Raw genomic sequence first — 15,190 nt, forward strand, 5'->3', positions numbered from 1 at the left:
CTGTGTTCGCAGCGCTCCTGATAAATGTCCCCAGTGGATGGTAGGGAGATACCTATGGTCCTCCTGGTCATTCTCACAGTCCTGTGTAGGGACTTCCAGTCCGACGCTCGGCTGCTCCCGTACCAGACGGGGATGCAGCTTGTCAGGACGCGCCCAATGGTGCTCCTGTAAAACGCAGTTGAGAAGGAGGTGGGGGGGGGGAGGGAGCCTTGCTTGCCCTCAATCTCCTCAGGAAATGGAAGCTCCGCTGTGCCACCTTGCTCAGAGAGGTGATACTGAGGCCCAGGTGAGATCATCTGTGACATGAGCTCCCAGGAACTTTGTGTACTTAAATTCTCTCTCTATGGAGGAGCCACGTATCCGCAGAGGGACGTGTTTCACCTGCACCTTCCTGAAGTCCACAATGATTTCCTTGGTCCTTCACCCATCTTTGACATGGTGAAAGTCAAAGGTTATTGTCAAGTGAGCAAGTGCATGTATGCATGGGTGCATTGAAGCAGCATTGTAGGCAGAGAGCATCAGATGAGCAGCATTCACAAGGAAAACATAAATATTATTTACTATTTTCTACAAAAATACAATTGAAATAGAAGTCTTTTGCAAAGTGACCAAATCAGTAATGGTGTTCCAATACTGAGGTCGAGATTAAGGCTTGTTCAGGGACTGAATGGTTGAAGGGATGTAGCAGTCCCTGAACCTGGTGGTGTGCGACTTCAGGCTTCTGTACCTCCTTCCTGGTGGTAGTTTTTAGATTAGATTCTTAGATTAGATTATGAGAATACTCAGTCCTCTTTTATTGTCATTTAGAAATGCATACATGCATTAAGAAATGATACAATGTTTCTCCAGAGTGATATCACAGAAAACAGGACAGACCAAAGACTAACACTGACAGAACCACATAATTATAACATATAGTTACAGCAGTGCAAAGCAATATCATAATTTGATGAAGAACAAACCATGGGCACGGTAAAAATAGTCTCAAAGTCCCTGAGTCGATTGATTCCCGAGTCTCCGATAGCAGGTGGCAAAAGGGAGAAACTCCCTGCCATAAACCTCCAGGCACCGTCAACTTGCCGATGCCTTGGAAGCAGCCGACCACAGCCGACACTGAGTCCGTCCGTCTGAAAACTTCGAACCTCTGACCAGCCCCTCCAATACAGCCTGCTGAGCGTGTTCAACCTAGCCCCGGCCGCTGAAACAAGCAAAGCCAAGGATTCGTGGCCTTCTGCTCCGGAGATTCCGGTTACTATAGTAGCAGCGGCAGTGCAGCGGGCATTTCAGAAGTTTTCCAGATGTTCCTCTGTACTCTCACGTCCGTCTCCGTCAAATCAGAATTGTGCACGGTCCCCTACTTGACAGATAACAGACATCACCACCGGAGAGGCCGAGCACGCTGCCATCTTCTCCTCCACCTCCATCCACTTGCCCTCCTCTTTCAGAGCAACATGCCCTCCCACAGAGAGGCCTGCCTGCAGCTCGCCCTCCACACTCCCCCCCCCCCCTGAAGATTGGTAGCAGGTCAGGGAGAAGAGACTTGCCCCATTTCCACGAGGGTCAGGGAGGGTTGGGCAATAAATGCTGGCCTTTGCCAAGAATCCCTGAAACAAAGTGAAAGTAAAGATGCCCAGTTCCAAAATAGCAGATGACTTTTTCCTGTGTTTGAAATTTGCTCGGATGTTAGATGACATCAGCTTGCTGTTCCTCTCTGAAGTTTTGTATTATTGTTCAGAACAATTACTCATTTGGAAATTCCAAAAAGATTATAGCAAGTAATTTGTTATCTGAGTCAATTATGCATTTTGTACAGATTCCAACAGATTATGCTGAAGTGCTTCCAGCTTCATCTGGGCCCAGAGAGGGTTCGGGCTGTTGAACAGTGAGAGCCCAGGGGGGATAGCAAGGGCTGCACTGCGGAAGTGGCCACCGCACCATGGGAGGGGCGTAGGGGGGCACCGCAGGAGGGGCAGTGAAGAGGGAATTCTTTGCTGAGGTGAGGAGGTAGCGATGCGCTGCAGGGGAGTGCGGTGAGGAGGGAGCGCTGGGCAGCATGGGGTGGTCAGTAAGGAGCAGCCCTGCGCAGTGGGGGAGGAGGGAGCGCTGTGAGGTGGAGGGAACACTGTGCTGTTGGAGGGGGTGCGAGTGGAGCCCTACGCGGTGGGAGCGCTGTGAGGTGGAGGGAACACTGTGCTGTTGGAGGGGGTGCGAGTGGAGCCCTACGCGGTGGGAGCGCTGTGAGGTGGAGGGAACACTGTGCTGTTGGAGGGGGTGCGAGTGGAGCCCTACGCGGTGGGAGCGCTGTGAGGTGCAGGGACAACAGTGTGCTGTTGGAGGGGGTGCGAGTGGAGCCCTACGCGGTGGGAGCGCTGTGAGGTGGAGGGACAACAGTGTGCTGTTGGAGGGGGTGCGAGTGGAGCTCTACACGGTGGGAGCGCTGTGAGGTGGAGGGAACACTGTGCTGTTGGAGGGGGTGCGAGTCGGAGCCCTACGCGGTGGGAGCGCTGTGAGGTGGAGGGACAACAGTGTGCTGTTGGAGGGGGTGCGAGTGGAGCCCTACGCGGTGGGAGCGCTGTGAGGTGGAGGGACAACAGTGTGCTGTTGGAGGGGGTGCGAGTGGAGCTCTACACGGTGGGAGCGCTGTGAGGTGGAGGGAACACTGTGCTGTTGGAGGGGGTGCGAGTCGGAGCCCTACGCGGTGCGGGAGGAGGGAGTGCTGTTATGTTGTGGGCTGGGGTGTAGTGAGGAGGCATGCAACTCCATGGGAAAGGGGCTAATCCTATCTACCTGATGACCTGTTTATTGCAAATTCCAACAGTCTGCAGCAGAAGGTCTCTCAGGCCTGACACTTTGTATGTGCCTTAAGCTTGCTGTTGCAGGAAGAGAGATAGAGAAAAAAGGGGGTGGGCGAGAGACAGAGAGGGAAAGAGAGCAGGAGAGATGGGAGAGAAAGTGAAAAGTTGGGGGAGAGAGGAAAAACAGAGCAAAGAACGGAACGGGAGATGGTGAGGAGAGGAAGAGGGATGGTAGAGTAGTCAGTGGGTGAGATATGGACCCAAGCCAAAAATGACAAGAGTAGACTCTCCAAACTCTGAGAACAACCACCAGTGCCCCGCCACTTCCCACGCTCTTCAGAACAGATCTGTCAGATGGTTGTGCCTTCTGTAACAGACCCCATCTCGAAAGAAGAATTAGGTCTGATATGTTTTTAAAAGAGGGACGTTGCCTGCATAAGTCATCGGGGGTGTGGGGGGTGGGGGGAAGGAGTTCTGTTACATTGTGGGGCTGTGATGAGCACAGCAAGGCCCTGATCCCTGAGAGGGTTTGTGAGATAGTGGGGTGAGGGAAAGAGTAAACATGAAAAAGTATAAATGGGGGCAAAACATGTGGAACAGAAGCAGCAGGCCATTCAGCCCATTGTGCCTGCTGCCTCATTCAGTGACATTGTGGTTGAGTGTTGACCTCCCTCACCAATCCCTCAATGCCTTTGTAATCCTGATTGGTTTAATATTGTCAGCTCTACTGAGGCACAGTGAAAACCTTTGGTTTTGCCTGATGTCCATACAGATCAGTTCATCATGTCAGCACGTTGAGGTAGTAACGAGGGAGAAACAATAACAGAATGCAGAGTAAAGTGTAACAGTTACAGACAAAGTAAAGTGCAGTGCAGGCAGGCAGTAAGTGCAAGGCCATAATGAGATAGGTTGGGAATTCAGGAGTCCATGAGACTGAAAGACATAGGAGTAGAACTAGGCCATTCAGCCTCCTCCCCCATCTGTTCTGCCATTTCATTATGGCTGATTTATTATCCCTTTCAACCCTATTTCCTGCCTTTGGCCCCTTACTGATCGCGAACCTATTAACCTCTGCTTTGAATACACCCAATGACGGCATCGAATTGCAAAAATTCACCACCCACTGGCTCAAGAAATTCCTCCAACTTTGTTCTAAAGGGACATCCTTCTGTTCTGAGGCTGGGCCTTTCGGTCCTAGACTCCCCCCAACTATAGGAAACATCCTTTCCACATCCACTCTATCTAGGCCAGGGGTTCCCAATCTGGGATCCACAACCCCTTGTTGGTCCATGGCATTTAAAAAAAAGGTTGGGAACGCTTGCACTCACAGAAACATCCTCTCCATGTCCACTCTTTCCAGGTCTTTCAATCTTTGGGTTTCAATGAGATCCAGCCTTCCCTCCCCACCCCCCTATTCTTCTAAACACCATAAGACATAGGAGCAGATTTAGACCATCTGGCCCATCGGGTCTGCTCCGCCATTCAATCATGGCTGATTTTTTTTCAGTCTCCTCCCCAACCCCAGTTCCCGGCCTTCTCCCCGTAACCTTTGATGCCATTTCCAATCAAGAACCTATCAATCTCTGCCTTAAATACACCCAACAACCTGGCCTCCACAGCTGTACGTGGCAACAAATTCCACAAATTCACCACCCTTTGGCTAAAGAAATTCCTCTGCATCGCTGTTTTGAAAGAGCGCCCCTCTATCCTGAGGCTGTGCCCTCTTGTGCTGGACTCCCCCACCATGGGAAACATCCTTTCCACATCTACTCTGTCTAGGCCTTTCAACATTCGAAAGGTTTCAATGAGATCCCTCCCTCATCCTTCTGAATTCCGGTGAGTATAGACCCAGAGCTATCAAACGTTCCTCGTATGATAACCCTCTCATTCCTGGCTGTTGGCCCAGCAAGTACAGGCCCAGAGCCAGCAAACACTTCTCATGAGTTAATCCTTACAATCCTGGGATCATTCTTGTGAATGTCCTCTGGACCCTCTCCAATGGAAGTTCTTTCTTTCTTAGATAATCGACCCAAAACTGCTCTCATTACTCCCAAATGCAGTCTGACTAATGGCTTATAAAGCTTCAGCATTACATTCTTGCTCTTGTGTTTTGGTCCTCTCAAAATGAGTGTTAACATTGCAGGTTGAGTCAGTGGCAAGGAAGGCAAATGCAAGTTAGCCTTCAGGAAATCCTGCAGAGGGACTCCCAAGTCCTCTTGCACTTTTGATTTCTAGATTTGTTCTCTGTTTAGAAGATTGTTCGTGACTTTATTCCTACTACCAAAAATGCATGACCATTCACTTCCCTACACTGGATTCCATCTGGTACTCCTTTACCCATCTTCCTGTCTGAGTCCATCTGCTTGCTCCCTGCTTCCTCAATGTTGCCTCCCCCTAACAGCTCCCCCTGTTACAGATCTAGAAGGTTATAAGGCTGACAGGAGGGAGCTCAAGAAGCAAATTAGGAGAGCCCGAGCGGGCCATGAGAAGGCCTTGGCGGGCAGGATTAAGGAAAACCCCAAGGCATTCTACAAGTATGTGAAGAGCAAGAGGATAAGATGTGAAAGAATAGGACCTATCAAGTGTGACAGTGGGAAAGTGTGTATGGAATCAGAGGAAATAGCAGAGGTACTTAATGAATACTTCTATATTCACTATAGAAAAGGATCTTGGTGATTGTAGTGATGACTTGCAGCACACTGAAAAGCTTGAGCATGTAGATATTAAGAAAGAGGATGTGCTGGAGCTTTTGGAAAGCATCAAGTTGGATAAGTCGCCAGGACTGGATGAGATGTACCCCAGGCTACTGTGGGAGACGAAGGAGGAGATTGCTGAGCCTCTGGCGATGATCTTTGCATCATCAATGGGGACAGGAGAGGTTCCGGAGGATTGGAGGGTTACAAATGTTGTTCCTTTATTTAAGAAAGGGAGTAGAGATAGCCCTGGAAATTATAGACCAGTGAGTCCTACCTCAGTGGTTGGTAAGTTGATGGAGAAGATCCTGAGAGGCAGGATTTATGAACATTTGGAGAGGGATATGATTAGGAATAATTAGCATGGCTTTGTCAAGGGCAGGTCGTGCCTTACGAGCCTGATTGAATTTTTTGAGGATGTGACTAAACACATTGATGAAGGTAGAGCCGTAGATGTAGTGTATATGGATTTCAGCAAGGCATTTGATAAGGTACCCCATGCAAGTCTTATTGAGAAAGTAAGGAGGCATGGGATCCAAGGGGACATTGCTTTGTGGATCCAGAACTGGCTTGCCCACAGAAGGCAAAGAGTGGTTGCAGACAGGTCATATTCTGCATGGAGGTCGGTCACCAGTGGAGTGCCTCAGGGATCTGTTCTGGGACCCCTACTCTTTGTGATTTTTATAAATGATTTGGATGAGGAAGTGGAGGGATGGATTAGTAAGTTTGCTGATGACACAAAGGCTGGGGGTATTGTGGATAGCAGGGGGGCTGTCAGAGGTTACATTGGGACATTGATAGGATGCAAAACTGGGCTGAGAAGTGGCAGATGGAGTTCAACCCAGATAACTGTGAAGTGGTTCATCTTGCTAGGTCAAGTATGATGGCAGAATATCGTATTAATGGTAAGACTCTTGGCAGTGTGGAGGGACAGAGGGATCTTGGGGTCCGAGTCCATAGGTAGGGACATGTTCGGCACAGCTTTGTGGGCCAAAGGGCCTGTATTGTGCTGTAGGTTTTCTATGTTTCACCTTTTTACATATCATCCGCAAACTTGGGCACAAAGCCATCAATTGCGCCGTCTAGATCATTGACATGTAATGTGAAAAGCAGCAACTCCTGCAGAAAACTGTTAGCCACCGGGTGCAGCTTCAGTTGTCTGCATGATTTTATTTTTCTTTAAATGGGTTCTTTTGGGTTTCTCACTCTGTGGCTACCTGCGAGCAAGGTTGTATGATTTGTATATTCTTTGATAATAAATGAATCTTGAATCTTAGCAGCCTCATGTGCATCACGTTGCCAGAAACCTTCTGAAAATCCAAGTAAACAACATCTACTGACTCTCCTCTGTCTATCCTGCTTCAAAGATTTCCAACAGATTTGTCAGGCAAGATTCCCCTTAAAGAATACATGCTGACTATGGCCTATTTTGTCATGTGCCTCCAAGTATCCTGAAACCTCATCCTGAATAATGGCCTCCATGATCTTCTCAACTACTGATGTCAGGCTAACTAGTTTATAATTTTCTGCCTTTTTCCTCCCTCCCTCTTAAAGAGTGGAGTGGCATTAGTATTAGGGAACCGTTCAATATTCTTATAACAGTAGGGTAGAAGCTGTCCTTGAGACAGCTGGGACGTGCTTCCAGGCTTTTGTATCTTCTGCCTGATGGGAGGAGGGAGAAGAGAGGAAGTCTGGGGTGGGTGAAGGCTTTGATTATGCTGGCTGCTGTCAGTGAGATTTCTTGCCTCCCTCAGATGCTGCTCAACGAGTTCTTCTAGCATGTTGTTCGTTAATAAGAGTGACATCCACCAATCTAGTAATCCCTCTCCACCAAAATCTGGAGGATTTTATTGAGCTAACCTTACTGGAGATACGTCTCTACCTAAGGAGGTGTGAGGTGTAAGGTGCTCCTTCCCTCCGCTAGCCTGCAGGTCACTCCTGGGCAAGGTGTTGCACCTGCTTCGTACCCCGATCAGGGTCACGTGAAGCTATGGGAGCAGGTGGTGGATGGTCGTATGAGCAGCCAGTGTATATCACAAGTCCTGGTTATACGACCACTGACACCAGGCAGACAATCTCTGAAGAGTATTGGTAATTGCTGGGGTCACCTGTCTTGTAGACAGAGGGAGGCAACGTAGAAAAATTTGCCAAGGACAATCATGGTCATGGAAAGACCATGATGGCCCACGTCATATGACACAGCAGATAATGAACAAACAAACCTTAATCCCTTCCTCTGAAAACGATCAAACGTGACACTTTCATGCATTCAGAAAACTCAATTCACATTTCCTTTCCCAGAGGTCTGAAAAACCACTTTTAGTCTGAGCTGCACACACACAAAATGCTGGAGGAACTCAGCTGGCCAGGCAGCATCTATGGAAAAGAAGCACACTCAACGTTTCGGTCTGAGACCTTTGGGCAGGACTGGAGAGAAAAAGCTGAGGAGTTGATTTAAAAGGTGGGGGGAGGGGAAAGAAAAACGTCAGGTGAGAGGTGAAGCAGCAGGGGAGGGATGAAGTAAAGAGCTGGGAAGTTGATTGGTGAAAGAGACAGAAGGCTAGGGAATTAAAAGCCAGAAGGAGGCAATGGGTGGGCAAGGAAATAGAGAGGGAGGGAAAATGGGATGGAAAATAGTGAGGGGGGTATTGGGAGGCATTACTGGAAGTTTGAGAAATTGACATTCATGCCATCAGGCTGGAGGCTACCCAAATGGAATATAAGGTAAACAACAGGAATTCTGCAGATGCTGGAAATTCAAGCAACACACATAAAAGTTGCTGGTGAACTCAGCAGGCCAGGCAGCATCTCTAGGAAGAGGTACAGTCGACGTTTCAGGCTGAGACCCTTCGTCAGGACTAACTGAAGGAAGAGCTTACTATACCTCTATACCTTACTGTACCTCTTCCTAGAGATGCTGCCTGGCCTGCTGCGTTCACCAGCAACTTTTATGGAATATAAGGTGTTGTTCCTCCAGCCTAAGTGTGGCCTCATCCCAACAGTGGAGGAGGCCATGGATGGCCATATCAGAATGGGAAGTGTAATTAAAATGGGTGGCCACTGGGAGATCCCGCCTCTTCAGGCGGGTGGAGTGCAGGTGACCCCAACAGACTCTCAGGTGAAGTGTCGCCTCAGCTGGAAGGACTGTTCACGGCCCTGAATGGTAGTGAGGGAGGAAGTGTAGGGGCAGGTGAAGCACTTGTTCCACTTGCAAGGAGAAGTACCAGGAAGGAGATCAATGGGGAGGGACGAATGGACAAGGGAGTCGCATAGGGAGTGATCCCTGTGGAATGTGGAGGGGAGGGAGTAATGTGCTGTGGAATCTCGTTGGAGGTGGTGGAAGTTTTGGAGAATAATGTGCTGGACGCAGAGGCTGGTGGGTTGGTAGGTGAACCCTATCCCTGGTAGGATGGCGGGAAGATGGGGTAAGAGCAGATGTGTGAGAAATGAAAGAGATGCGGTTGAGGGCAGTGTTGATAGTGGAGGAAGTGAAGCCCTTTCTTCGAAGAAGGACATCTCCTTTATTCTAGAATGAAAAGCCTCATCCTGACCCCAGATGTGGTGGAGATGGAGGAATTGAGAGAAGGGGATGGCATTTTTACAAGTAGTAGGGTGGGACGAGAGGTGTAGTCTAGGTCGCTGTGAGAGTCTGTGGGTTTCTAATAGACATCAGTGGATAAACTGTCTCTGGAGATAGAAATAGTGAGATTGAGAAAGGGAAAGGAGGTGTCGGAAATGGACCAAGTGAATTTGAGGGCAGGGTGGAAGTTGGAGGCAAAGTGGATGAAGTCGACGAGTTCAGCACGGGTGCAGGAAGCAGCACCAATACAGTTGTCAATGTCATTGAAGATTTTCAGCCCGAAACAACAACTGTATCCTGCTAATGGGTTTTGGCTAGAAACGTCGACTGTACTTTTTTCATCGATGCTGCCTGGCCTGCTGAGTTCCTCCAGCATTTTGTGTGTCCTCTGGTGCTCCTCTCTTCCGCCCCCAATACCTTTTTCTGTTTTCCATGGCCTTCTGTCTCTTTCACCAATCAACTTCCTAGCTCTTTACTTCATCCCACCCCCTCCAGATCTCATTTATCATCTGGTGTTTATCTCTCCCTCTTCCCCCCCCCCCACCCTTTTAAATCTTCTCAGCCTTTTTTTTTCCTCCAGTCCTGCTGAAGGGTCTTGCCCCAAAATATCGACTGTGCTTTTTTCTATAGATGCTGCCTGGCCATGGAAGGACCACGATTGCCCACGTCGTAAGGCACAGCACATAACGAATGAGCAAACCTTGCTCCCTTCCTCTGAAAGCCATCAAACATGACACTTTCATGCGTTCAGGGAGCTCACATTCACATTTCCTCTCCCAGAGGTGTGAAAAACCACTTTTTAGTCTGAGCTTGATCTGTGCTGTGAGTGAGGGGTGTATCTACCCAGGGGTTACATCTCTAAACACGAGCATTTAACGTAGCTTCATTCAACTCGAGCCGCTTCAGTTTCAGGCGTCCGGGACAATGGTCTGGGATTTTACAGACATACAAACACCATGGCCACTGAAACTCAGATGTTGATCTGTCTGCTTCTACCAGACTAGGTTGAAGAACTCAGTCAGCAGATTACTGCCAACATCAATGCTTGTGTACTTAAGTCATGACCTCAACCCAACAGCTTCCCTTTAGCCTTCCTGTCTGGTTTTTACAAAACAGAAAAAGCAGAACTGTATACAGCACAGAGAGTCGCTTCGACCCTCTGTGTTGTACTGAACTAACTAGTCACCAAATGATAAGCTAAACTAACCCCTTTTGCCTGCACTGTATTTACTATTTCAGTAATATTGTAAATACATTTGATTGTGTTTTTTTGTTTACATAATGCACCGTGGGTTATATGTAAAAGTACATGAATGGCATACGGCATCACCAATGTTCCCTCTAATTCTTAGTAGTCAGTGTGCGCAAAAATCTGATATCATGCAAATTTTTTCCCTGTGACAAAAGTATGTGCGCACTGAATGCACACATGGTGCAGTTTATGTAGGTTTACAAAATACTTGACACAAAACTGCACAGAATAACAACAAAATAACATACATATTTAAGTCACTCAGTTTTTTTTTCTCTCTCCTGTCTTGGGCATTTACCCATTCTTTGTAAACTCTATCTAGACTAATAGAACTTCCATCCAATTGATAGCTTTTGATTCTCATTAACATATCCAAATGACATTCACCTAAACGGTTTCTCAGCTTGTTTTTGAGTTGATTTATTAGGCTAAAACCTTGCTCACAGTCTGCAATAGACGCAAGAAAGGTTCCCCCAATGTCCATCAACTGAGCAAGGTGGCAAAACTGTTCATTTTGAAGTACAAATGCCACCATTTGAGCAAAGTTTGAAATCAGTTTGGATTTAATTTTTTCTTGCACTGAAAATTTGAAATCATTAAACTCTAACTATTATAGTATTTTCAGCTAGAAAAGCATGATATTTTAGACATAAGGCATTAACTTGTTCATCGTCAAATATGAAGTCACAGTCTGCAATTGCAGAGAAATCAAAAACTGACCATTCTTGTACCTCATCTTCAGGAAATCATTCTTCTAAATGAACACAAGGACTATTTATAAAAGTAAACAACGAACTTTTATCTACTGTGACGTTTTCTTCACATTGCTGGCTTAGCAAAACTTTAACTTTGTCACTCCACGTAACATTGTCTCCCAGATACTGATTTCTTATCGTTAATTTTGCCCAGCGCAAAATGAAGTGAATCAATCGGTGTCAGGCCACTCTTTTGCAGAATCTTGCACAGTGCAGCCAGCTCATCAAAGACATCATTTAAAACGTTTATCAATTTCTTGTAGTATTTAGCCACAGGGTCATTTGACTGATCTTTTTCAATAAAAACTTAGTGAGCTATCTACAGGATTTGAAACAAATCTTTGTTAACTTTACGATATGAACACTGTCCGCCAAAGATGGCTGCCGCCGTGATGCAGCTGTACAAATCAGAACAGGAAAGGTGAGGTGACGTAAATTAGTGACGTGCATTGAGGTATTTGAGAAACCGACTAACTAGTTAACAGAAACATTTAGCTAAAAGATTATTTTCAATAAGTATAATTATTAATTGCTACATTATTTTAGGTAACTAACCTTCTGTGCGCACATTAACTTCCTTTGTGCGCTGGTTGAAAAACGTGCGTGCACGTGCACACGCGCACAGCTTAGAGGGAACATAGGTCATCACGCCACTGTGTCATAAGTGTGCGCCTCACTGAAGAGTACATGAGTGTCCCTGGCTCCGTGTCTTTCAATTAGTTTTTGGAGATATAAAACATAACAGTGATGAGGCAGCTTTGAGACAAACTTGAGATGAATACCTGTCTGCTGACGTGCAGCATGTTTTTCATTTTCTTCAGAAAGGGAGAGGAATGGTCAAGTAGAAAACTGCTGCATATAATTTCTTTTGAAAAGGGGAGAGACAGTTGAGTCTCTTTTTTTTAAAAAAAAGGCAGAAAATGGACAAAATTCACAGATTCACAAACGGTGAGTGCCAGATGATAAATAATTAATGAAAAAATCAGAATTAGCTGGGTACACCAGAAAGACAGATGCATTCAACTGCACAGCAAAACTGGAATATGTATACTGAGTGAATTGAGTGGTATTTTGAAGCACAAGTCCTGGTATTATTGAGTGCATACAGTTTGCTTAAAAGCTTAACTGCTCTAACCAAACCAACTTTGCTGATATTGTGAAAGTTATCCAAGAACAGTTGGAACTGAAATCATTGTTGATTGATTGCAGAATGCTTTAGGCTGACTGAGCCAGCCTCAGTAGCAACCTTGCCATTTAGTATTTCTCTTTTTTATGAGGTCAAGTTGGTAGCTCGATGGAAAGCATGAAAGGAGCTGGCTGGATTCGAACATAAGGCCCCTTGGTTCAAATTCCAGTGTTGATACCATTACACCACCGTCCAGCAGGTTGACTGGGTAGCCTTGAAATTTACAATGTATAAACTAACAATAGACAACAGGTTTTTTGTGGGCAGCATCTGAGAAAGCTTCTGATATGTTAATCAGGCAGTTACTTGTGAAATGTGGCTTGGTTTTAAGCCGGAAGAGAGTTCAAGGAGATTCAGGAAATATGCAAGCATTTGGCTTTTGTGAGTGTAAAGAACCAGAATCTACTCTGTGTGCATTAAGGTTATTGCATGAACTTCAAGTGGGAGACAAAAAGCTGCTTGTAGGTACAAAGACCAAAGCCCAGCTGGAATGGAAGGCTAAAGAAAGGAGTCAATGGAGATACAAAAACAGAGGATTCATCAGATGATGTTGGCATGAGAAAGGGAGCAATAGAATTATTAATAAGAGAATACTTCAGTGAACTAAATGCACCTTCCCAAGATTAAGAATCTAGAAGAAGAAGAAGTGTCCAGAGCTGTCTGAACCACTTCCTGCAGTCTGAGTCAACTCGTACAATCATGGTGGAGGAGGTCCCACAGCCTGAGATTGTTTTCATAACCACAAGTCAAGCAGAGTGATCCCTCTCAGCAGGAAAGACTTTATCCCACAGGAGTAAGAAAGCTTTACAGTATTGAAATCTTTAACCCGAAATGGGACATTTTAAAATTTTCCTATGCTGTGGGAGTCTATATAGATAGATACCTTATAGATCCCAAAGGAAATTAGTGTCACAGTAGCATTACAAGTGCATGGAAATAAATATTAGAAGAGAAGCAGAAAGAATAAAAACAAAAAAAGTTACCTCAAACAGTCTAACAAGAGGAGGTTATCATTTCCCTGGCTATAGGTTGACTCATTGTAGAGCCTAATGGCTGAGGGTAAGGATGACCTCATTTGGTAGTTCTATTAAATCATATACAGTGTATATAGGTGAGATGCATTCTATATTGAGCTGGATTTTATAGCTGAGTGGGGAGGAGTGTTGCATATTTAGTATTTAAGTAATATTTGAGGAATGCAGGTGAGGTCTGGCTCTGCGCACCTAGCACACAGGCCTGGTGTGTGGACACGCCTTGGTGCTTGTGAACCAGATCTCCTGCTACGGGTAAATGGCTCCAGGTCCTTGTGGACAACCTTGAGAGAGATGAGGGCTATGGGAGTAAACCCAGACAGCAAATCTGGAGTGGAGCCCCGAGACGGCTGGACGTCATTGAACATCCTTCCGGCAGCTGCTGCAGCCAAGCTGATGCCAAACATATTCCTTCATAAGCTTTCCTTTGGACTACACTGGCTAGGCCGAGAGGGGAATCTTGACGACTGGGCATCTCAGGATCTCCGTACCTTCCGCCCAGACTTGTGACAATCCTTTGAGACAGACGGATCAACCATTTGGGAAGTATTGTATATTGTTTGGTGAAGCATTCTTTGTTTAAGTAACTCATTATGGTTATGTGTATGAAATCCATGAATGAAGTATGTCACTGCGTGTCATACATACGTGTCTCGCTTCGAGTAAAAATGAAGCTGGACTCACATTCTGGACTCTTGGTCTTTTGCTTTCTGTTAATTTTGTGTTTTGGAGTTACAAAATGTGAAAGCTTCATCCCGGTCAGCTGTGTAACAGAGGACTACCTGACTGTGGGCTGTTCTGAGGGACAGGGACACAGACACACACTCACAGATACGCAGTTGTATATACTCACTCACTGTGTGAGAGAGAGAGAGAGACACACACACACAACACAGACACACATCGAGACAGTCACACAGATATATTCTACATGCACGCCTGTGTTGTCGGGGAGGCTGGAAAATCTTTCGCTGTGGACTCGAAGACGCGAGATCTTTATGATCTTCGGGCACAGAGCTCGTAAAAAGCGACGAGACGGACTTTTTAACATCATAAACCAGCGGGTTGTTGTTATGTCTGCTGCTTGCTGTGAAAGTGGGGGACACCTCCCTCTCCCCTATTAGAGAGAGAGCCTGTGGGTTGCCAAATGCTGGATGAAATGCGATAGTCTTTGGGGTAACTGCAAGGTCTGTGCCTTTGCTATCGCTTAGCTCACGCTTGTGCTTGGTAGCGGGTGCGCTTTTGTTTTGCCGGTGGGGGGAGGGGGGATTGTTGCTCACCGCCACTTACACGTTGGGGGGGGGGGTTCTCACATTTAACTGTCATTCATTCTCTGTTTTTGTGGATGTTTTGCAAAGAAAAAGCATTTCAGGATGTATATTGTATACGTTTCTCTGACACTAAATGGAACCTTTGACAGACTTCAAATGGTGCTGGAAGATCGCCATCTTGGTGAAGGACGCCCTTTGCTCTGTCTGAAAACTCGTCAGGCACCCAGCTTAGTGAGATGTCCACAAGGGAATGTTACCAGCAGGCAAGTTGCTCCTGTTGTTATTGTTGCTTGTGTTCTGCTGAACATGGGGGCCTGTCCTCCGGAATGCTCCCAGTATGTTGGTTGTTAATGTAAACGAAGCATCTGATTGTGTCTTGATGTACATGTGATGAATAAAATTTGAATCTAATTCTAGGGTCCTGCAGCCACGGGACACCGTGCGGCTGGGTTTGTGTAACCACCTGTAGGGGACAGGAGTGGTGTGAATGCATCGTAAGAAAATGGTTTGAGTAGATTTTAAGACAGACATCCCTGGCTGTACCTATTATGAATAAAGTTCAAAGTTTGTATGTCACCATGTACAAACTCTGAGTTTCATTTTCTTGTGGGCATTCACAGTAAATAC

This window comes from Mobula birostris, unplaced genomic scaffold (genome assembly GCF_030028105.1).
Source record: "Mobula birostris isolate sMobBir1 unplaced genomic scaffold, sMobBir1.hap1 scaffold_2938, whole genome shotgun sequence".
Taxonomy (NCBI): domain Eukaryota; kingdom Metazoa; phylum Chordata; class Chondrichthyes; order Myliobatiformes; family Myliobatidae; genus Mobula; species Mobula birostris.